Genomic DNA, 24,804 nt, shown 5'->3' with positions numbered 1-24,804 from the left:
TCACGCACCCCTGCGTCACATCTATTAGTGTCCCTATCACGCACCCCTGTGTCACATCTATTAGTGTCCCTGTCACGCACCCCTGTGTCACATCTATTAGTGTCCCTGTCACGCACCCCTGTGTCACATCTATTAGTGTCCCTGTCACGCACCCCTGTGTCACATTTATTAGTGTCCCTGTCACGCACCCCTGTGTCACCTCTATTAGTGTCCCTGTCACGCACCCCGGTGTCACCTTTATTAGTGTCCCTGTCACGCACCCCTGTGTCACATTTATTAGTGTATCTATCACGCACCCCTGTGTCACATCTATTAGTGTACCTATCACACACCCCTGTGTCACATCTATTAGTGTCCCTTTCGAGCACCCCTGTGTCACATTTATTAGTGTCCTTATCACACACCCCTGTGTCACATCTATTAGTGTCCCTATCACACACCCCTGCGTCACATTTATTAGTGTCCCTATCACACACCCCTGCGTCACATTTATTAGTGTCCCTATCACGCACCCCTGCGTCACATTTATTAGTGTCCCTATCACGCACCCCTGCGTCACATCTATTAGTGTCCCTATCACGCACCCCTGCGTCACCTCTATTAGTGTCCCTATCACGCACCCCTGCGTCACCTCTATTAGTGTCCCTATCACGCACCCCTGTGTCACCTCTATTAGTGTCCCTGTCACGCACCCCGGTGTCACCTTTATTAGTGTCCCTGTCACGCACCCCTGTGTCACATTTATTAGTGTATCTATCACGCACCCCTGTGTCACATCTATTAGTGTCCCTATCACGCACCCCTGTGTCACATCTATTAGTGTCCCTATCACGCACCCCTGTGTCACATCTATTAGTGTCCCTATCACGCACCCCTGTGTCACATCTATTAGTGTGTCTATCACGCACCCCTGTGTCACATCTATTAGTGTGTCTATCACGCACCCCTGTGTCACATCTATTAGTGTGTCTATCTCGCACCCCTGTGTCACATCTATTAGTGTCCCTATCACGCACCCCTGTGTCACATCTATTAGTGTCCCTGTCACGCACCCCTGTGTCACATCTATTAGTGTCCCTGTCACGCACCCCTGTGTCACATCTATTAGTGTCCCTGTCACGCACCCCCTGTGTCACATCTATTAGTGTCCCTGTCACGCACCCCTGTGTCACATTTATTAGTGTCCCTGTCACGCACCCCTGTCACATTTATTAGTGTCCCTGTCACGCACCCCTGTCACATTTATTAGTGTCCCTGTCACGCACCCCTGTGTCACATTTATTAGTGTCCCTGTCACGCACCCCTGTGTCACATCTATTAGTGTCCCTGTCACGCACCCCTGTGTCACATCTATTAGTGTCCCTGTCACGCACCCCTGTGTCACATCTTTTAGTGTCCCTGTCACGCACCCCAGTGTCACATCTATTAGTGTCCCTGTCACGCACACTGTGTCACATCTATTAGTGTCCCTGTCACGCACCCCTGTGTCACATCTATTAGTGTCCCTGTCACGCACCCCTGTGTCACATCTATTAGTGTCCCTGTCACGCACCCCTGTGTCACATCTATTAGTGTCCCTGTCACGCACCCCTGTGTCACATCTATTAGTGTCCCTGTATCACATCTATTAGTGTCCCTGTCACGCATCCCTGTGTCACATCTATTAGTGTCCCTGTCACGCACCCCTGTGTCACATCTATTAGTGTCCCTGTCACGCACCCCTGTGTCACATCTATTAGTGTCCCTGTCTCGCACCCCTGTGTCACATCTATTAGTGTCCCTGTCACGCACCCCTGTGTCACATCTATTAGTGTCCCTGTCACGCACCCCTGTGTCACATCTATTAGTGTCCCTGTCACGCACCCCTGTGTCACATCTATTAGTGTCCCTGTCACGCACCCCTGTGTCACATCTATTAGTGTCCCTGTCACGCACCCCTGTGTCACATCTATTAGTGTCCCTGTCACGCACCCCTGTGTCACATCTATTAGTGTCCCTGTCACGCACCCCTGTGTCACATCTATTAGTGTCCCTGTCACGCACCCCTGTGTCACATCTATTAGTGTCCCTGTCACGCACCCCTGTGTCACATCTATTAGTGTCCCTTTCGAGCACCCCTGTGTCACATCTATTAGTGTCCTTATCACACACCCCTGTGTCACATTTATTAGTGTCCCTATCACGCACCCCTGTGTCACATTTATTAGTGTCCCTATCACGCACCGCTGTGTCACATTTATTAGTGTCCCTATCACGCACCCCTGTGTCACATCTATTAGTGTCCCTATCACGCACCCCTGTGTCACATCTATTAGTGTCCCTATCACGCACCCCTGTGTCACATCTATTAGTGTCCCTGTCACGCACCCCTGTGTCACATCTATTAGTGTCCCTGTCACGCACCCCTGTGTCACATCTATTAGTGTCCCTGTCACGCACCCCTGTGTCACATCTATTAGTGTCCCTGTCACGCACCCCTGTGTCACATCTATTACTGTCCCTGTCACGCACCCCTGTGTCACATCTATTACTGTCCCTGTCACGCACCCCTGTGTCACATCTATTAGTGTCCCTGTCACGCACCCCTGTGTCACATCTATTAGTGTCCCTGTCACGCACCCGTGTCACATCTATTAGTGTCCCTGTCACGCACCCCTGTGTCACATCTATTAGTGTCCCTGTCCCGCACCCCTGTGTCACATCTATTAGTGTCCCTGTCCCGCACCCCTGTGTCACATATATTAGTGTCCCTGTCCCGCACCCCTGTCACATTTATTAGTGTCCCTGTCACGCACCCCTGTGTCACATCTATTAGTGTCCCTGTCACGCACCCCTGTGTCACATCTATTAGTGTCCCTGTCAAGCCCCCGTGTCACATCTATTAGTGTCCCTATCACGCACCCCTGTGTCACATTTATTAGTGTCCCTATCACGCACCCCTGTGTCACATCTATTAGTGTCCCTGTCACACACCTGTGTCACATTTATTAGTGTCCCTATCACACACCCCTGTGTCACATCTATTAGTGTCCCTGTCACACCCCTGTGTCACATCTGTTAGTGTCCCTATCACACACCCCTGTGTCACATCTATTAGTGTCCCTATCACACACCCCTGTGTCACATCTATTAGTGTCCCTATCACACACCCCTGTGTCACATTTATTAGTGTCCCTATCACACACCCCTGTGTCACATCTATTAGTGTCCCTATCACACACCCCTGTGTCACATCTATTAGTGTCCCTGTCACACACCCCTGTGTCACATTTATTAGTGTCCCTATCACACACCCCTGTGTCACATTTATTAGTGTCCCTATCACACACCCCTGTGTCACATTTATTAGTGTCCCTATCACACACCCCTGTGTCACATTTATTAGTGTCCCTTCCCACACATGTGTCACATTTATTAGTGTCCCTATCACGCCCCCCTGTGTCACATCTATTAGTGTCCCTATCACGCACCCCTGTGTCACATCTATTAGTGTCCCTATCACGCCCCCCTGTGTCACATTTATTAGTGTCCCTATCACGCACCCCTGTGTCACATCTATTAGTGTCCCTATCACGCACCCCTGTGTCACATCTATTAGTGTCCCTATCACACACCCCTGTGTCACATCTATTAGTGTCCCTATCACACACCCCTGTGTCACATCTATTAGTGTCCCTTTCGAGCACCCCTGTGTCACATTTATTAGTGTCCTTATCACACACCCCTGTGTCACATCTATTAGTGTCCCTATCACACACACCTGTGTCACATTTATTAGTGTCCCTATCACGCACCCTGTGTCACATCTATTAGTGTCCCTATCACGCACCCCTGTGTCACATCTATTAGTGTCCCTATCACGCACCCCTGTGTCACATCTATTAGTGTCCCTGTCACGCACCCCTGTGTCACATCTATTAGTGTCCCTGTCACGCACCCCTGTGTCACATCTATTAGTGTCCCTGTCACGCACCCCTGTGTCACATCTATTAGTGTCCCTGTCACGCACCCCTGTGTCACATCTATTAGTGTCCCTGTCACGCACCCCTGTGTCACATCTATTAGTGTCCCTGTCACGCACCCCTGTGTCACATCTATTTGTGTCCCTGTCACGCACCCCTGTGTCACATCTATTAGTGTCCCTGTCACGCACCCCTGTGTCACATCTATTAGTGTCCCTGTCACGCACCCCTGTGTCACATCTATTAGTGTCCCTGTCACGCACCCCTGTGTCACATCTATTAGTGTCCCTGTCACGCACCCCTGTGTCACATCTATTAGTGTCCCTGTCACGCACCCCTGTGTCACATCTATTAGTGTCCCTGTCACGCACCCCTGTGTCACATCTATTAGTGTCCCTGTCACACACCCCTGTGTCACATTTATTAGTGTCCCTGTCACGCACCCCTGTGTCACATTTATTAGTGTCCCTATCACGCACCCCTGTGTCACATTTATTAGTGTCTCTATCACGCACCCCTGTGTCACCTTTATTAGTGTCCCTGTCACGCACCCCTGTGTCACATTTATTAGTGTATCTATCACGCACCCCTGTGTCACATCTATTAGTGTCCCTATCACGCACCCCTGTGTCACATCTATTAGTGTCCCTGTCACGCACCCCTGTGTCACATCTATTAGTGTCCCTGTCACGCACCCCTGTGTCACATCTATTAGTGTCCCTGTCACGCACCCCCTGTGTCACATCTATTAGTGTCCCTGTCACGCACCCCTGTGTCACATTTATTAGTGTCCCTGTCACGCACCCCTGTCACATTTATTAGTGTCCCTGTCACGCACCCCTGTGTCACATTTATTAGTGTCCCTGTCACGCACCCCTGTGTCACATTTATTAGTGTTCCTGTCACGCACCCCTGTGTCACATTTATTAGTGTCCCTGTCACGCACCTGTGTCACATTTATTAGTGTCCCTGTCACGCACCCCTGTGTCACATCTATTAGTGTCCCTGTCACGCACCCCTGTCTCACATCTTTTAGTGTCCCTGTCACGCACCCCAGTCTCACATCTATTAGTGTCCCTGTCACGCACCCCAGTGTCACATCTATTAGTGTCCCTGTCACGCACCACAGTGTCACATCTATTAGTGTCTCTGTCACGCACCCCTGTGTCACATCTATTAGTGTCCCTGTCACGCACCCGTGTCACATCTATTAGTGTCCCTGTCACGCACCCCTGTGTCACATCTATTAGTGTCCCTGTCACGCACCCCTGTGTCACATCTATTAGTGTCCCTGTCCCGCACCCCTGTGTCACATCTATTAGTGTCCCTATCACGCACCCCTGTGTCACATCTATTAGTGTCCCTATCACGCATCCCTGTGTCACATTTATTAGTGTCCCTATCACACATCCCTGTGCCACATCTATTAGTGTCCCTGTCACACACCCTGTGTCACATCTATTAGAGTCCCTGTCACACAACCTGTGTCACATCTATTAGTGTCCCTGTCACGCACCCCTGTGTCACATTTATTAGTGTCCCTGTCACCCACACCTGTGTCACATTTATTAGTGTCCCTATCCCACACCTGTGTCACATTTATTAGTGTCCCTATCACTCACCCCTGTTTCACATTTATTAGTGTCCCTATCCCACACCTGTGTCACATTTATTAGTGTCCCTATCACACACCCCTGTGTCACATCTATTAGTGTCCCTTTTGAGCACCCCTGTGTCACATTTATTAGTGTCCCTATCACACACCCCTGTGTCACATCTATTAGTGTCCCTATCACAAACCCCTGTGTCACATCTATTAGTGTCCCTATCACACATCCCTGTGTCACATTTATTAGTGTCCCTATCACACATCCCTGTGTCACATTTATTAGTGTCCCTATCCCATCCCTGTGTCACATCTATTAGTGTCCCTGTCACATACCCTGTCACATCTATTAGTGTCCCAGTCACACAACCTGTGTCACATCTATTAGTGTCCCTGTCACGCACCCCTGTGTCACATTTATTAGTGTCCCTGTCACCCACACCTGTGTCACATTTATTAGTGTCCCTATCCCACACCTGTGTCACATTTATTAGTGTCCCTATCACACACCTGTGTCACATTTATTTGTGTCCCTATCACACACCCCTGTGTCACATCTATTAGTGTCCCTTTCGAGCACCCCTGTGTCACATTTATTAGTGTCCTTATCACACACCCCTGTGTCACATCTATTAGTGTCCCTTTCGAGCACCCCTGTGTCACATTTATTAGTGTCCTTATCACACACCCCTGCGTCACATCTATTAGTGTCCCTATCAGACACCCCTGCGTCACATTTATTAGTGTCCCTATCACACACCCCTGCGTCACATTTATTAGTGTCCCTATCACGCACCCCTGCGTCACATTTATTAGTGTCCCTATCACGCACCCCTGAGTCACATCTATTAGTGTCCCTATCACGCACCCCTGCGTCACATCTATTAGTGTCCCTATCACGCACCCCTGCGTCACATCTATTAGTGTCCCTATCACGCACCCCTGCGTCACATCTATTAGTGTCCCTGTCACGCACCCCTGTGTCACATCTATTAGTGTCCCTGTCACGCACCCCTGTGTCACATCTATTAGTGTCCCTGTCACGCACCCCTGTGTCACATCTATTAGTGTCCCTGTCACGCACCCCTGTGTCACATCTATTAGTGTCCCTGTCACGCACCCCTGTGTCACATTTATTAGTGTCCCTGTCACGCACCCCTGTGTCACCTCTATTAGTGTCCCTGTCACGCACCCCGGTGTCACCTTTATTAGTGTCCCTGTCACGCACCCCTGTGTCACATCTATTAGTGTATCTATCACGCACCCCTGTGTCACATCTATTAGTGTCCCTATCACGCACCCCTGTGTCACATCTATTAGTGTCCCTATCACGCACCCCTGTGTCACATCTATTAGTGTCCCTATCACGCACCCCTGTGTCACATCAATTAGTGTGTCTATCATGCACCCCTGTGTCACATGTATTAGTGTGTCTATCACGCACCCCTCTGTCACATCTATTAGTGTGTCTATCTCGCACCCCTGTGTCACATCTATTAGTGTGTCTATCACGCACCCCTGTGTCACATCTATTAGTGTCCCTGTCACGCACCCCTGTGTCACATCTATTAGTGTCCCTGTCACGCACCCCCTGTGTCACATCTATTAGTGTCCCTGTCACGCACCCCTGTGTCACATCTATTAGTGTCCCTGTCACGCACCCCTGTCACATTTATTAGTGTCCCTGTCACGCACCCCTGTCACATTTATTAGTGTCCCTGTCACGCACCCCTGTGTCACATTTATTAGTGTCCCTGTCACGCACCCCTGTGTCACATTTATTAGTGTCCCTGTCACGCACCCCTGTGTCACATCTATTAGTGTCCCTGTCACGCACCCCTGTGTCACATCTATTAGTGTCCCTGTGTCACATCTTTTAGTGTCCCTGTCATGCACCCCAGTGTCACATCTATTAGTGTCCCTGTCACGCACACTGTGTCACATCTATTAGTGTCCCTGTCACGCACCCCTGTGTCACATCTATTAGTGTCCCTGTCACGCACCCCTGTGTCACATCTATTAGTGTCCCTGTCACGCACCCCTGTGTCACAGCTATTAGTGTCCCTGTCACGCACCCCTGTGTCACATCTATTAGTGTCCCTGTCACGCACCCCTGTGTCACATCTATTAGTGTCCCTGTCACGCATCCCTGTGTCACATCTATTAGTGTCCCTGTCACGCATCCCTGTGTCACATCTATTAGTGTCCCTGTCACGCACCCCTGTGTCACATCTATTAGTGTCCCTATCACGCACCCCTGTGTCACATCTATTAGTGTCCCTATCACAAACCCCTGTGTCACATCTATTAGTGTCCCTATCACACATCCCTGTGTCACATTTATTAGTGTCCCTATCACACATCCCTGTGTCACATCTATTAGTGTCCCTGTCACACACCCTGTGTCACATCTATTAGAGTCCCTGTCACACAACCTGTGTCACATCTATTAGTGTCCCTGTCACGCACCCCTGTGTCACATTTATTAGTGTCCCTGTCACCCACACCTGTGTCACATTTATTAGTGTCCCTATCCCACACCTGTTTCACATTTATTAGTGTCCCTATCACGCACCCCTGTTTCACATTTATTAGTGTCCCTATCCCACACCTGTGTCACATTTATTAGTGTCCCTATCACACACCCCTGTGTCACATCTATTAGTGTCCCTTTCGAGCACCCCTGTGTCACATTTATTAGTGTCCCTATCACACACCCCTGTGTCACATCTATTAGTGTCCCTATCACAAACCCCTGTGTCACATCTATTAGTGTCCCTATCACACATCCCTGTGTCACATTTATTAGTGTCCCTATCACACATCCCTGTGTCACATTTATTAGTGTCCCTATCCCATCCCTGTGTCACATCTATTAGTGTCCCTGTCACACAACCTGTGTCACATCTATTAGTGTCCCTGTCACGCACCCCTGTGTCACATTTATTAGTGTCCCTGTCACCCACACTTGTGTCACATTTATTAGTGTCCCTATCCCAAACCTGTGTCACATTTATTAGTGTCCCTATCACGCACCCCTGTTTCACATTTATTAGTGTCCCTATCCCACACCTGTGTCACATTTATTAGTGTCCCTATCACACACCCCTGTGTCACATCTATTAGTGTCCCTTTCGAGCACCCCTGTGTCACATTTATTAGTGTCCTTATCACACACCCCTGTGTCACATCTATTAGTGTCCCTTTCGAGCACCCCTGTGTCACATTTATTAGTGTCCTTATCACACACCCCTGTGTCACATCTATTAGTGTCCCTATCACACACCCCTGTGTCACATTTATTAGTGTCCCTATCACACACCCCTGTGTCACATTTATTAGTGTCCCTATCACGCACCCCTGTGTCACATTTATTAGTGTCTCTATCACGCACCCCTGTGTCACATTTGTGTCCCTATCACGCACCCCTGTGTCACATTTATTAGTGTCCCTATCACGCACCCCTGTGTCACATTTATTAGTGTCCCTATCACGCACCCCTGTGTCACATTTATTAGTGTCCCTATCACGCACCCCTGTGTCACATCTATTAGTGTCCCTTTCGAGCACCCCTGTGTCACATTTATTAGTGTCCTTATCACACACCCCTGTGTCACATCTATTAGTGTCCCTATCACACACCCCTGTGTCACATTTATTAGTGTCCCTATCACACACCCCTGTGTCACATTTATTAGTGTCCCTATCACGCACCCCTGTGTCACATTTATTAGTGTCCCTATCACGCACCCCTGTGTCACATTTATTAGTGTCCCTATCACACACCCCTGTGTCACATCTATTAGTGTCCCTATCACGCACCCCTGTGTCACATCTATTAGTGTCCCTATCACGCACCCCTGTGTCACATCTATTAGTGTCCCTATCACGCACCCCTGTGTCACATCTATTAGTGTCCCTGTCACGCACCCCTGTGTCACATCTATTAGTGTCCCTGTCACGCACCCCTGTGTCACATCTATTAGTGTCCCTGTCACGCACCCCTGTGTCACATCTATTAGTGTCCCTGTCACGCACCCCTGTGTCACATCTATTAGTGTCCCTGTCACACACCTGTGTCACATTTATTAGTGTCCCTGTCACACACCCCTGTGTCACATTTATTAGTGTCCCTGTCACGCACCCCTGTGTCACATTTATTAGTGTCCCTGTCACGCACCCCTGTGTCAACTTTATTAGTGTCCCTGTCACGCACCCCTGTGTCACCTTTATTAGTGTCCCTGTCACGCACCCCTGTGTCACATTTATTAGTGTATCTATCACGCACCCGTGTCACATCTATTAGTGTCCCTATCACGCACCCCTGTGTCACATCTATTAGTGTCCCTGTCACGCACCCCTGTGTCACATCTATTAGTGTCCCTGTCACGCACCCCTGTGTCACATCTATTAGTGTCCCTGTCACGCACCCCCTGTGTCACATCTATTAGTGTCCCTGTCACGCACCCCTGTGTCACATTTATTAGTGTCCCTGTCACGCACCCCTGTCACATTTATTAGTGTCCCTGTCACGCACCCCTGTGTCACATTTATTAGTGTCCCTGTCACGCACCCCTGTGTCACATTTATTAGTGTTCCTGTCACGCACCCCTGTGTCACATTTATTAGTGTCCCTGTCACGCACCTGTGTCACATTTATTAGTGTCCCTGTCACGCACCCCTGTGTCACATCTATTAGTGTCCCTGTCACGCACCCCTGTCTCACATCTTTTAGTGTCCCTGTCACGCACCCCAGTGTCACATCTATTAGTGTCCCTGTCACGCACCCCAGTGTCACATCTATTAGTGTCCCTGTCACGCACCCCAGTGTCACATCTATTAGTGTCCCTGTCACGCACCCCTGTGTCACATCTATAAGTGTCCCTGTCACGCACCCGTGTCACATCTATTAGTGTCCCTGTCACGCACCCCTGTGTCACATCTATTAGTGTCCCTGTCACGCACCCCTGTGTCACATCTATTAGTGTCCCTGTCACGCACCCCTGTGTCACATCTATTAGTGTCCCTATCACGCACCCCTGTGTCACATTTATTAGTGTCCCTATCCCGCACCCCTGTGTCACATCTATTAGTGTCCCTATCACGCACCCCTGTGTCACATCTATTAGTGTCCCTATCACGCACCCGTGTCACATCTATTAGTGTCCCTATCACGCATCCCTGTGTCACATTTATTAGTGTCCCTATCACGCATCCCTGTGCCACATCTATTAGTGTCCCTGTCACACACCCTGTGTCACATCTATTAGAGTCCCTGTCACACAACCTGTGTCACATCTATTAGTGTCCCTGTCACGCACCCCTGTGTCACATTTATTAGTGTCCCTGTCACCCACACCTGTGTCACATTTATTAGTGTCCCTATCCCACACCTGTGTCACATTTATTAGTGTCCCTATCACGCACCCCTGTTTCACATTTATTAGTGTCCCTATCCCACACCTGTGTCACATTTATTAGTGTCCCTATCACACACCCCTGCGTCACATTTATTAGTGTCCCTATCACACACCCCTGCGTCACATTTATTAGTGTCCCTATCACGCACCCCTGCGTCACATTTATTAGTGTCCCTATCACGCACCCCTGAGTCACATCTATTAGTGTCCCTATCACGCACCCCTGCGTCACATCTATTAGTGTCCCTATCACGCACCCCTGCGTCACATCTATTAGTGTCCCTATCACGCACCCCTGCGTCACATCTATTAGTGTCCCTGTCACGCACCCCTGTGTCACATCTATTAGTGTCCCTGTCACGCACCCCTGTGTCACATCTATTAGTGTCCCTGTCACGCACCCCTGTGTCACATCTATTAGTGTCCCTGTCACGCACCCCTGTGTCACATCTATTAGTGTCCCTGTCACGCACCCCTGTGTCACATTTATTAGTGTCCCTGTCACGCACCCCTGTGTCACCTCTATTAGTGTCCCTGTCACGCACCCCGGTGTCACCTTTATTAGTGTCCCTGTCACGCACCCCTGTGTCACATCTATTAGTGTATCTATCACGCACCCCTGTGTCACATCTATTAGTGTCCCTATCACGCACCCCTGTGTCACATCTATTAGTGTCCCTATCACGCACCCCTGTGTCACATCTATTAGTGTCCCTATCACGCACCCCTGTGTCACATCAATTAGTGTGTCTATCATGCACCCCTGTGTCACATGTATTAGTGTGTCTATCACGCACCCCTCTGTCACATCTATTAGTGTGTCTATCTCGCACCCCTGTGTCACATCTATTAGTGTGTCTATCACGCACCCCTGTGTCACATCTATTAGTGTCCCTGTCACGCACCCCTGTGTCACATCTATTAGTGTCCCTGTCACGCACCCCCTGTGTCACATCTATTAGTGTCCCTGTCACGCACCCCTGTGTCACATCTATTAGTGTCCCTGTCACGCACCCCTGTCACATTTATTAGTGTCCCTGTCACGCACCCCTGTCACATTTATTAGTGTCCCTGTCACGCACCCCTGTGTCACATTTATTAGTGTCCCTGTCACGCACCCCTGTGTCACATTTATTAGTGTCCCTGTCACGCACCCCTGTGTCACATCTATTAGTGTCCCTGTCACGCACCCCTGTGTCACATCTATTAGTGTCCCTGTGTCACATCTTTTAGTGTCCCTGTCATGCACCCCAGTGTCACATCTATTAGTGTCCCTGTCACGCACACTGTGTCACATCTATTAGTGTCCCTGTCACGCACCCCTGTGTCACATCTATTAGTGTCCCTGTCACGCACCCCTGTGTCACATCTATTAGTGTCCCTGTCACGCACCCCTGTGTCACAGCTATTAGTGTCCCTGTCACGCACCCCTGTGTCACATCTATTAGTGTCCCTGTCACGCACCCCTGTGTCACATCTATTAGTGTCCCTGTCACGCATCCCTGTGTCACATCTATTAGTGTCCCTGTCACGCATCCCTGTGTCACATCTATTAGTGTCCCTGTCACGCACCCCTGTGTCACATCTATTAGTGTCCCTATCACGCACCCCTGTGTCACATCTATTAGTGTCCCTATCACAAACCCCTGTGTCACATCTATTAGTGTCCCTATCACACATCCCTGTGTCACATTTATTAGTGTCCCTATCACACATCCCTGTGTCACATCTATTAGTGTCCCTGTCACACACCCTGTGTCACATCTATTAGAGTCCCTGTCACACAACCTGTGTCACATCTATTAGTGTCCCTGTCACGCACCCCTGTGTCACATTTATTAGTGTCCCTGTCACCCACACCTGTGTCACATTTATTAGTGTCCCTATCCCACACCTGTTTCACATTTATTAGTGTCCCTATCACGCACCCCTGTTTCACATTTATTAGTGTCCCTATCCCACACCTGTGTCACATTTATTAGTGTCCCTATCACACACCCCTGTGTCACATCTATTAGTGTCCCTTTCGAGCACCCCTGTGTCACATTTATTAGTGTCCCTATCACACACCCCTGTGTCACATCTATTAGTGTCCCTATCACAAACCCCTGTGTCACATCTATTAGTGTCCCTATCACACATCCCTGTGTCACATTTATTAGTGTCCCTATCACACATCCCTGTGTCACATTTATTAGTGTCCCTATCCCATCCCTGTGTCACATCTATTAGTGTCCCTGTCACACAACCTGTGTCACATCTATTAGTGTCCCTGTCACGCACCCCTGTGTCACATTTATTAGTGTCCCTGTCACCCACACTTGTGTCACATTTATTAGTGTCCCTATCCCAAACCTGTGTCACATTTATTAGTGTCCCTATCACGCACCCCTGTTTCACATTTATTAGTGTCCCTATCCCACACCTGTGTCACATTTATTAGTGTCCCTATCACACACCCCTGTGTCACATCTATTAGTGTCCCTTTCGAGCACCCCTGTGTCACATTTATTAGTGTCCTTATCACACACCCCTGTGTCACATCTATTAGTGTCCCTTTCGAGCACCCCTGTGTCACATTTATTAGTGTCCTTATCACACACCCCTGTGTCACATCTATTAGTGTCCCTATCACACACCCCTGTGTCACATTTATTAGTGTCCCTATCACACACCCCTGTGTCACATTTATTAGTGTCCCTATCACGCACCCCTGTGTCACATTTATTAGTGTCTCTATCACGCACCCCTGTGTCACATTTGTGTCCCTATCACGCACCCCTGTGTCACATTTATTAGTGTCCCTATCACGCACCCCTGTGTCACATTTATTAGTGTCCCTATCACGCACCCCTGTGTCACATTTATTAGTGTCCCTATCACGCACCCCTGTGTCACATCTATTAGTGTCCCTTTCGAGCACCCCTGTGTCACATTTATTAGTGTCCTTATCACACACCCCTGTGTCACATCTATTAGTGTCCCTATCACACACCCCTGTGTCACATTTATTAGTGTCCCTATCACACACCCCTGTGTCACATTTATTAGTGTCCCTATCACGCACCCCTGTGTCACATTTATTAGTGTCCCTATCACGCACCCCTGTGTCACATTTATTAGTGTCCCTATCACACACCCCTGTGTCACATCTATTAGTGTCCCTATCACGCACCCCTGTGTCACATCTATTAGTGTCCCTATCACGCACCCCTGTGTCACATCTATTAGTGTCCCTATCACGCACCCCTGTGTCACATCTATTAGTGTCCCTGTCACGCACCCCTGTGTCACATCTATTAGTGTCCCTGTCACGCACCCCTGTGTCACATCTATTAGTGTCCCTGTCACGCACCCCTGTGTCACATCTATTAGTGTCCCTGTCACGCACCCCTGTGTCACATCTATTAGTGTCCCTGTCACACACCTGTGTCACATTTATTAGTGTCCCTGTCACACACCCCTGTGTCACATTTATTAGTGTCCCTGTCACGCACCCCTGTGTCACATTTATTAGTGTCCCTGTCACGCACCCCTGTGTCAACTTTATTAGTGTCCCTGTCACGCACCCCTGTGTCACCTTTATTAGTGTCCCTGTCACGCACCCCTGTGTCACATTTATTAGTGTATCTATCACGCACCCGTGTCACATCTATTAGTGTCCCTATCACGCACCCCTGTGTCACATCTATTAGTGTCCCTGTCACGCACCCCTGTGTCACATCTATTAGTGTCCCTGTCACGCACCCCTGTGTCACATCTATTAGTGTCCCTGTCACGCACCCCCTGTGTCACATCTATTAGTGTCCCTGTCACGCACCCCTGTGTCACATTTATTAGTGTCCCTGTCACGCACCCCTGTCACATTTATTAGTGTCCCTGTCACGCACCCCTGTGTCACATTTATTAGTGTCCCTGTCACGCACCCCTGTGTCACATTTATTAGTGTTCCTGTCACGCACCCCTGTGTCACATTTATTAGTGTCCCTGTCACGCACCTGTGTCACATTTATTAGTGTCCCTGTCACGCACCCCTGTGTCACATCTATTAGTGTCCCTGTCACGCACCCCTGTCTCACATCTTTTAGTGTCCCTGTCACGCACCCCAGTGTCACATCTATTAGTGTCCCTGTCACGCACCCCAGTGTCACATCTATTAGTGTCCCTGTCACGCACCCCAGTGTCACATCTATTAGTGTCCCTGTCACGCACCCCTGTGTCACATCTATAAGTGTCCCTGTCACGCACCCGTGTCACATCTATTAGTGTCCCTGTCACGCACCCCTGTGTCACATCTATTAGTGTCCCTGTCACGCACCCCTGTGTCACATCTATTAGTGTCCCTGTCACGCACCCCTGTGTCACATCTATTAGTGTCCCTATCACGCACCCCTGTGTCACATTTATTAGTGTCCCTATCCCGCACCCCTGTGTCACATCTATTAGTGTCCCTATCACGCACCCCTGTGTCACATCTATTAGTGTCCCTATCACGCACCCGTGTCACATCTATTAGTGTCCCTATCACGCATCCCTGTGTCACATTTATTAGTGTCCCTATCACGCATCCCTGTGCCACATCTATTAGTGTCCCTGTCACACACCCTGTGTCACATCTATTAGAGTCCCTGTCACACAACCTGTGTCACATCTATTAGTGTCCCTGTCACGCACCCCTGTGTCACATTTATTAGTGTCCCTGTCACCCACACCTGTGTCACATTTATTAGTGTCCCTATCCCACACCTGTGTCACATTTATTAGTGTCCCTATCACGCACCCCTGTTTCACATTTATTAGTGTCCCTATCCCACACCTGTGTCACATTTATTAGTGTCCCTATCACACACCCCTGTGTCACATCTATTAGTATCCCTTTCGAGCACCCCTGTGTCACATTTATTAGTGTCCCTATCACACACCCCTGTGTCACATCTATTAGTGTCCCTATCACAAACCCCTGTGTCACATCTATTAGTGTCCCTATCACACATCCCTGTGTCACATTTATTAGTGTCCCTATCACACATCCCTGTGTCACATTTATTAGTGTCCCTATCCCATCCCTGTGTCACATCTATTAGTGTCCCTGTCACATACTCTGTCACATCTATTAGTGTCCCTGTCACACAACCTGTGTCACATCTATTAGTGTCCCTGTCACCCACACCTGTGTCACATTTATTAGTGTCCCTATCCCACACCTGTGTCACATTTATTAGTGTCCCTATCACGCACCCCTGTTTCACATTTATTAGTGTCCCTATCCCACACCTGTGTCACATTTATTAGTGTCCCTATCACACACCCCTGTGTCACATCTATTAGTGTCCCTTTCGAGCACCCCTGTGTCACATTTATTAGTGTCCTTATCACACACCCCTGTGTCACATCTATTAGTGTCCCTTTCGAGCACCCCTGTGTCACATCTATTAGTGTCCCTATCACACATCCCTGTGTCACATTTATTAGTGTCCCTATCACACATCCCTGTGTCACATTTATTAGTGTCCCTATCCCATCCCTGTGTCACATCTATTAGTGTCCCTGTCACATACCCTGTCACATCTATTAGTGTCCCTGTCACACAACCTGTGTCACATCTATTAGTGTCCCTGTCACGCACCCCTGTGTCACATTTATTAGTGTCCCTGTCACCCACACCTGTGTCACATTTATTAGTGTCCCTATCCCACACCTGTGTCACATTTATTAGTGTCCCTATCACGCACCCCTGTTTCACATTTATTAGTGTCCCTATCCCACACCTGTGTCACATTTATTAGTGTCCCTATCACACACCCCTGTGTCACATCTATTAATGTCCCTTTCGAGCACCCCTGTGTCACATTTATTAGTGTCCTTATCACACACCCCTGTGTCACATCTATTAGTGTCCCTTTCGAGCACCCCTGTGTCACATTTATTAGTGTCCTTATCACACACCCCTGTGTCACATCTATTAGTGTCCCTATCACACACCCCTGTGTCACATTTATTAGTGTCCCTATCACACACCCCTGCGTCACATTTATTAGTGTCCCTATCACGCACCCCAGCGTCACATCTATTAGTGTCCCTATCACGCACCCCTGCGTCACATCTATTAGTGTCCCTATCACGCACCCCTGCGTCACATCTATTAGTGTCCCTATCACGCACCCCTGCGTCACATCTATTAGTGTCCCTGTCACGCACCCCTGTGTCACATCTATTAGTGTCCCTGTCACGCACCCCTGTGTCACATCTATTAGTGTCCCTGTCACGCACCCCTGTGTCACATCTATTAGTGTCCCTGTCACGCACCCCTGTGTCACATCTATTAGTGTCCCTGTCACGCACCCCTGTGTCACATTTATTAGTGTCCCTGTCACGCACCCCTGTGTCACCTCTATTAGTGTCCCTGTCACGCACCCCGGTGTCACCTTTATTAGTGTCCCTGTCACGCACCCCTGTGTCACATTTATTAGTGTATCTATCACGCACCCCTGTGTCACATCTATTAGTGTACCTATCACGCACCCCTGTGTCACATCTATTAGTGTCCCTATCACGCACCCCTGTGTCACCTCTATTAGTGTCCCTGTCACGCACCCCGGTGTCACCTTTATTAGTGTCCCTGTCACGCACCCCGGTGTCACATTTATTAGTGTATCTATCACGCACCCCTGTGTCACATCTATTAGTGTACCTATCACGCACCCCTGTGTCACATCTATTAGTGTCCCTATCACGCACCCCTGTGTCACATCTATTAGTGTCCCTATCACGCACCCCTGTGTCACATCTATTAGTGTGTCTATCACGCACCCCTGTGTCACATGTATTAGTGTGTCTATCACGCACCCCTCTGTCACATCTATTAGTGTGTCTATCTCGCACCCCTGTGTCACATCTATTAGTGTCCCTATCACGCACCCCTGTGTCACATCTATTAGTGTCCCTGTCACGCACCCCTGTGTCACATCTATTAGTGTCCCTGTCACGCACCCCTGTGTCACATCTATTAGTGTCCCTGTCACGCACCCCCTGTGTCACATCTATTAGTGTCCCTGTCACGCACCCCTGTGTCACATTTATTAGTGTCCCTGTCACGCACCCCTGTCACATTTATTAGTGTCCCTGTCACGCACCCCTGTCACATTTATTAGTGTCCCTGTCACGCACCCCTGTGTCACATTTATTAGTGTCCCTGTCACGCACCCCTGTGTCACATCTATTAGTGTCCCTGTCACGCACCCCTGTGTCACATCTATTAGTGTCCCTGTCACGCACCCCTGTGTCACATCTTTTAGTGTCCCTGTCACGCACCCCAGTGTCACATTTATTAGTGTCCCTATCCCACACCTGTGTCACATTTATTAGTGTCCCTATCACGCACCCCTGTTTCACATTTATTAGTGTCCCTATCACGCACCCCTGTGTCACATTTATTAGTGTCCCTATCACGCACCCCTGTTTCACATTTATTAGTGTCCCTATCCCACACCTGTGTCACATTTATTGGTGTCCCTATCACACACCCCTGTGTCACATCTATTAGTGTCCCTTTCGAGCACCCCTGTGTCACATTTATTAGTGTCCTTATCACACACCCCTGTGTCACATCTATTAGTGTCCCTTTCGAGCACCCCTGTGTCACATTTATTAGTGTCCTTATCACACACCCCTGTGTCACATCTATTAGTGTCCCTATCACACACCCCTGTGTCACATTTATTAGTGTCCCTATCACACACCCCTGTGTCACATTTATTAGTGTCCCTATCACGCACCCCTGTGTCACATTTATTAGTGTCTCTATCACGCACCCCTGTGTCACATTTGTGTCCCTATCACGCACCCCTGTGTCACATTTATTAGTGTCCCTATCACGCACCCCTGTGTCACATTTATTAGTGTCCCTATCACGCACCCCTGTGTCACATTTATTAGTGTCCCTATCACGCACCCCTGTGTCACATCTATTAGTGTCCCTTTCGAGCACCCCTGTGTCACATTTATTAGTGTCCTTATCACACACCCCTGTGTCACATCTATTAGTGTCCCTATCACACACCCCTGTGTCACATTTATTAGTGTCCCTATCACACACCCCTGTGTCACATTTATTAGTGTCCCTATCACGCACCCCTGTGTCACATTTATTAGTGTCCCTATCACGCACCCCTGTGTCACATTTATTAGTGTCCCTATCACGCACCCCTGTGTCACATTTATTAGTGTCTCTATCACGCACCCCTGTGTCAACTTTATTAGTGTCCCTGTCACGCACCCCTGTGTCACCTTTATTAGTGTCCCTATCACACACCCCGGTGTCACATCTATTAGTGTCCCTTTCGAGCACCCCTGTGTCACATTTATTAGTGTCCTTATCACACACCCCTGTGTCACATCTATTAGTGTCCCTTTCGAGCACCCCTGTGTCACATTTATTAGTGTCCTTATCACACACCCCTGTATCACATCTATTAGTGTCCCTATCACACACCCCTGTGTCACATTTATTAGTGTCCCTATCACACACCCCTGTGTCACATTTATTAGTGTCCCTATCACGCACCCCTGTGTCACATTTATTAGTGTCTCTATCACGCACCCCTGTGTCACATTTGTGTCCTTATCACACACCCCTGTGTCACATCTATTAGTGTCCCTATCACACACCCCTGTGTCACATTTATTAGTGTCCCTATCACACACCCCTGTGTCACATTTATTAGTGTCCCTATCACGCACCCCTGTGTCACATTTATTAGTTTCCCTATCACGCACCCCTGTGTCACATTTATTAGTGTCCCTATCACGCACCCCTGTGTCACATTTATTAGTGTCCCTATCACGCACCCCTGTGTCACATCTATTAGTGTCCCTATCACGCACCCCTGTGTCACATCTATTAGTGTCCCTATCACGCACCCCTGTGTCACATCTATTAGTGTCCCTATCACGCACCCCTGTGTCACATCTATTAGTGTCCCTGTCACGCACCCCTGTGTCACATCTATTAGTGTCCCTGTCACGCACCCCTGTGTCACATCTATTAGTGTCCCTGTCACGCACCCCTGTGTCACATCTATTAGTGTCCCTGTCACGCACCCGTGTGTCACATCTATTAGTGTCCCTGTCACGCACCCCTGTGTCACATCTATTAGTGTCCCTGTCACGCACCCCTGTGTCACATTTATTAGTGTCCCTGTCACGCACCCCTGTGTCACATCTGTTAGTGTCCCTGTCACGCACCCCTGTGTCACATCTATTAGTGTCCCTGTCACGCACCCCTGTGTCACATTTATTAGTGTCCCTGTCACGCACCCCTGTCACATTTATTAGTGTCCCTGTCACGCACCCCTGTCACATCTATTAGTGTCCCTGTCACGCACCCCTGTGTCACATCTATTAGTGTCCCTGTCACGCACCCCTGTGTCACATCTATTAGTGTCCCTGTCACGCACCCCTGTGTCACATCTATTAGTGTCCCTGTCACGCACCCCTGTGTCACATCTATTAGTGTCCCTTTCGAGCACCCCTGTGTCACATTTATTAGTGTCCTTATCACACACCCCTGTGTCACATCTATTAGTGTCCCTATCACACACCCCTGTGTCACATTTATTAGTGTCCCTATCACGCACCCCTGTGTCACATTTATTTAGTGTCCCTATCACGCACCCCTGTGTCACATTTATTAGTGTCCCTATCACGCACCCCTGTGTCACATCTATTAGTGTCCCTATCACGCACCCCTGTGTCCCATCTATTAGTGTCCCTATCACGCACCCCTGTGTCACATCTATTAGTGTCCCTGTCACGCACCCCTGTGTCACATCTATTAGTGTCCCTGTCACGCACCCCTGTGTCACATCTATTAGTGTCCCTGTCACGCACCCCTGTGTCACATCTATTAGTGTCCCTGTCACGCACCCCTGTGTCACATCTATTAGTGTCCCTGTCACGCACCCCTGTGTCACATCTATTACTGTCCCTGTCACGCACCCCTGTGTCACATCTATTAGTGTCCCTGTCACGCACCCCTGTGTCACATCTATTAGTGTCCCTGTCACGCACCCCTGTGTCACATCTATTAGTGTCCCTGTCACGCACCCCTGTGTCACATCTAATAGTGTCCCTGTCACGCACCCCTGTGTCACATTTATTAGTGTCCCTGTCACGCAACCCTTTGTCACATCTATTAGTGTCCCTGTCACGCACCCCTGTGTCACATCTATTAGTGTCCCTGTCAAGCCCCCGTGTCACATCTATTAGTGTCCCTATCACGCACCCCTGTGTCACATTTATTAGTGTCCCTATCACGCACCCCTGTGTCACATCTATTAGTGTCCCTGTCACACACCTGTGTCACATCTATTAGTGTCCCTATCACACACCCCTGTGTCACATCTATTAGTGTCCCTTTCGAGCACCCCTGTGTCACATTTATTAGTGTCCCTATCACACACCCCTGTGTCACATCTATTAGTGTCCCTATCACACACCCCTGTGTCACATCTATTAGTGTCCCTATCACACACCCCTGTGTCACATTTATTAGTGTCCCTATCACACACCCCTGTGTCACATCTATTAGTGTCCCTGTCACACACCCCTGTGTCACATTTATTAGTGTCCCTGTCACACACCCCTGTGTCACATTTATTAGTGTCCCTGTCACACACCCCTGTGTCACATTTATTAGTGTCCCTGTCACACACCCCTGTGTCACATTTATTAGTGTCCCTTCCCACACCTGTGTCACATTTATTAGTGTCCCTATCAAGCCCCCCTGTGTCACATCTATTAGTGTCCCTATCAAGCACCCCTGTGTCACATCTATTAATGTCCCTATCACGCACCCCTGTGTCACATTTATTAGTGTCCCTATCACACACCCCTGTGTCACATTTATTAGTGTCCTTATCACACACCCCTGTGTCACATCTATTAGTGTCCCTGTCACGCACCCCTGTGTCACATCTATTAGTGTCCCTGTCACGCACCCCTGTGTCACATCTATTACTGTCCCTGTCACGCATCCCTGTGTCACATCTATTAGTGTCCCTGTCACGCACCCCTGTGTCACATCTATTAGTGTCCCTGTCACGCACCCCTGTGTCACATCTATTAGTGTCCCTGTCACGCACCCCTGTGTCACATCTATTAGTGTCCCTGTCACGCATCCCTGTGTCACATCTATTAGTGTCCCTGTCACGCACCCCTGTGTCACATCTATTAGTGTCCCTGTCAAGCCCCCGTGTCACATCTATTAGTGTCCCTATCACGCACCCCTGTGTCACATTTATTAGTGTCCCTGTCACGCACCCCTGTGTCACATCTATTAGTGTCCCTGTCACGCACCCCTGTGTCACATCTATTAGTGTCCCTGTCACGCACCCCTGTGTCACATCTATTAGTGTCCCTGTCACGCACCCCTGTGTCACATCTATTAGTGTCCCTGTCACGCATCCCTGTGTCACATCTATTAGTGTCCCTGTCACGCATCCCTGTGTCACATCTATTAGTGTCCCTGTCACGCACCCCTGTGTCACATCTATTAGTGTCCCTTTCACGCACCCCTGTGTCACATCTATTAGTGTCCCTATCACAAACCCCTGTGTCACATTTATTAGTGTCCCTATCACACATCCCTGTGTCACATCTATTAGTGTCCCTGTCACACACCCTGTGTCACATCTATTAGAGTCCCTGTCACACAACCTGTGTGGCATCTATTAGTGTCCCTATCACGCACCCCTGTGTCACATTTATTAGTGTCCCTGTCACCCACACCTGTGTCACATTTATTAGTGTCCCTATCCCACACCTGTGTCACATTTATTAGTGTCCCTATCACGCAACCCTGTGTCACATTTATTAGTGTCCCTATCCCACACCTGTGTCACATTTATTAGTGTCCCTATCACACACCCCTGTGTCACATCTATTAGTGTCCCTTTCGAGCACCCCTGTGTCACATTTATTAGTGTCCCTATCACACACCCCTGTGTCACATCTATTAGTGTCCCTATCACAAACCCCTGTGTCACATCTATTAGTGTCCCTATCACACATCCCTGTGTCACATTTATTAGTGTCCCTATCACACATCCCTGTGTCACATTTATTAGTGTCCCTATCCCATCCCTGTGTCACATCTATTAGTGTCCCTGTCACACACCCTGTCACATCTATTAGTGTCCCTGTCACACAACCTGTGTCACATCTATTAGTGTCCCTGTCACGCACCCCTGTGTCACATTTATTAGTGTCCCTGTCACCCACACTTGTGTCACATTTATTAGTGTCCCTATCCCACACCTGTGTCACATTTATTAGTGTCCCTATCACGCACCCCTGTTTCACATTTATTAGTGTCCCTATCCCACACCTGTGTCACATTTATTAGTGTCCCTATCACACACCCCTGTGTCACATCTATTAGTGTCCCTTTCGAGCACCCCTGTGTCACATTTATTAGTGTCCTTATCACACACCCCTGTGTCACATCTATTAGTGTCCCTTTCGAGCACCCCTGTGTCACATTTATTAGTGTCCTTATCACACACCCCTGTGTCACATCTATTAGTGTCCCTATCACACACCCCTGTGTCACATTTATTAGTGTCCCTATCACACACCCCTGTGTCACATTTATTAGTGTCCCTATCACGCACCCCTGTGTCACATTTATTAGTGTCTCTATCACGCACCCGTGTCACATTTGTGTCCCTATCACGCACCCCTGTGTCACATTTATTAGTGTCCCTATCACGCACCCCTGTGTCACATTTATTAGTGTCCCTATCACGCACCCCTGTGTCACATTTATTAGTGTCCCTATCACGCACCCCTGTGTCACATCTATTAGTGTCCCTTTCGAGCACCCCTGTGTCACATTTATTAGTGTCCTTATCACACACCCCTGTGTCACATCTATTAGTGTCCCTATCACACACCCCTGTGTCACATTTATTAGTGTCCCTATCACACACCCCTGTGTCACATTTATGAGTGTCCCTATCACGCACCCCTGTGTCACATTTATGAGTGTCCCTATCACGCACCCCTGTGTCACATTTATGAGTGTCCCTATCACGCACCCCTGTGTCACATTTATGAGTGTCCCTATCACGCACCCCTGTGTCACATTGATGAGTGTCCCTATCACGCACCCCTGTGTCACATTTATTAGTGTCCCTATCACGCACCCCTGTGTCACATCTATTAGTGTCCCTATCACGCACCCCTGTGTCACATCTATTAGTGTCCCTATCACGCACCCCTGTGTCACATCTATTAGTGTCCCTGTCACGCACCCCTGTGTCACATCTATTAGTGTCCCTGTCACGCACCCCTGTGTCACATCTATTAGTGTCCCTGTCACGCACCCCTGTGTCACATCTATTAGTGTCCCTGTCACGCACCCCTGTGTCACATCTATTAGTGTCCCTGTCAAGCACCCCTGTGTCACATTTATTAGTGTCCCTGTCACGCACCCCTGTGTCACATCTATTAGTGTCCCTGTCACGCACCCCTGTGTCACATCTATTAGTGTCCCTGTCACGCACCCCTGTGTCACATCTATTAGTGTCCCTGTCACGCACCCCTGTGTCACATCTATTAGTGTCCCTGTCACGCACCCCTGTGTCACATTTATTAGTGTCCCTGTCACGCACCCCTGTCACATCTATTAGTGTCCCTGTCACGCACCCCTGTCACATCTATTAGTGTCCCTGTCACGCACCCCTGTGTCACATCTATTAGTGTCCCTGTCACGCACCCCTGTGTCACATCTATTAGTGTCCCTGTCACGCACCCC

This window comes from Taudactylus pleione, unplaced genomic scaffold, assembly GCF_031769625.1.
Source record: "Taudactylus pleione unplaced genomic scaffold, aTauple2 ptg000447l, whole genome shotgun sequence".
Classification (NCBI taxonomy): Eukaryota; Metazoa; Chordata; class Amphibia; order Anura; family Myobatrachidae; genus Taudactylus; species Taudactylus pleione.
Note: the sequence above shows the minus strand (reverse complement) of the source record.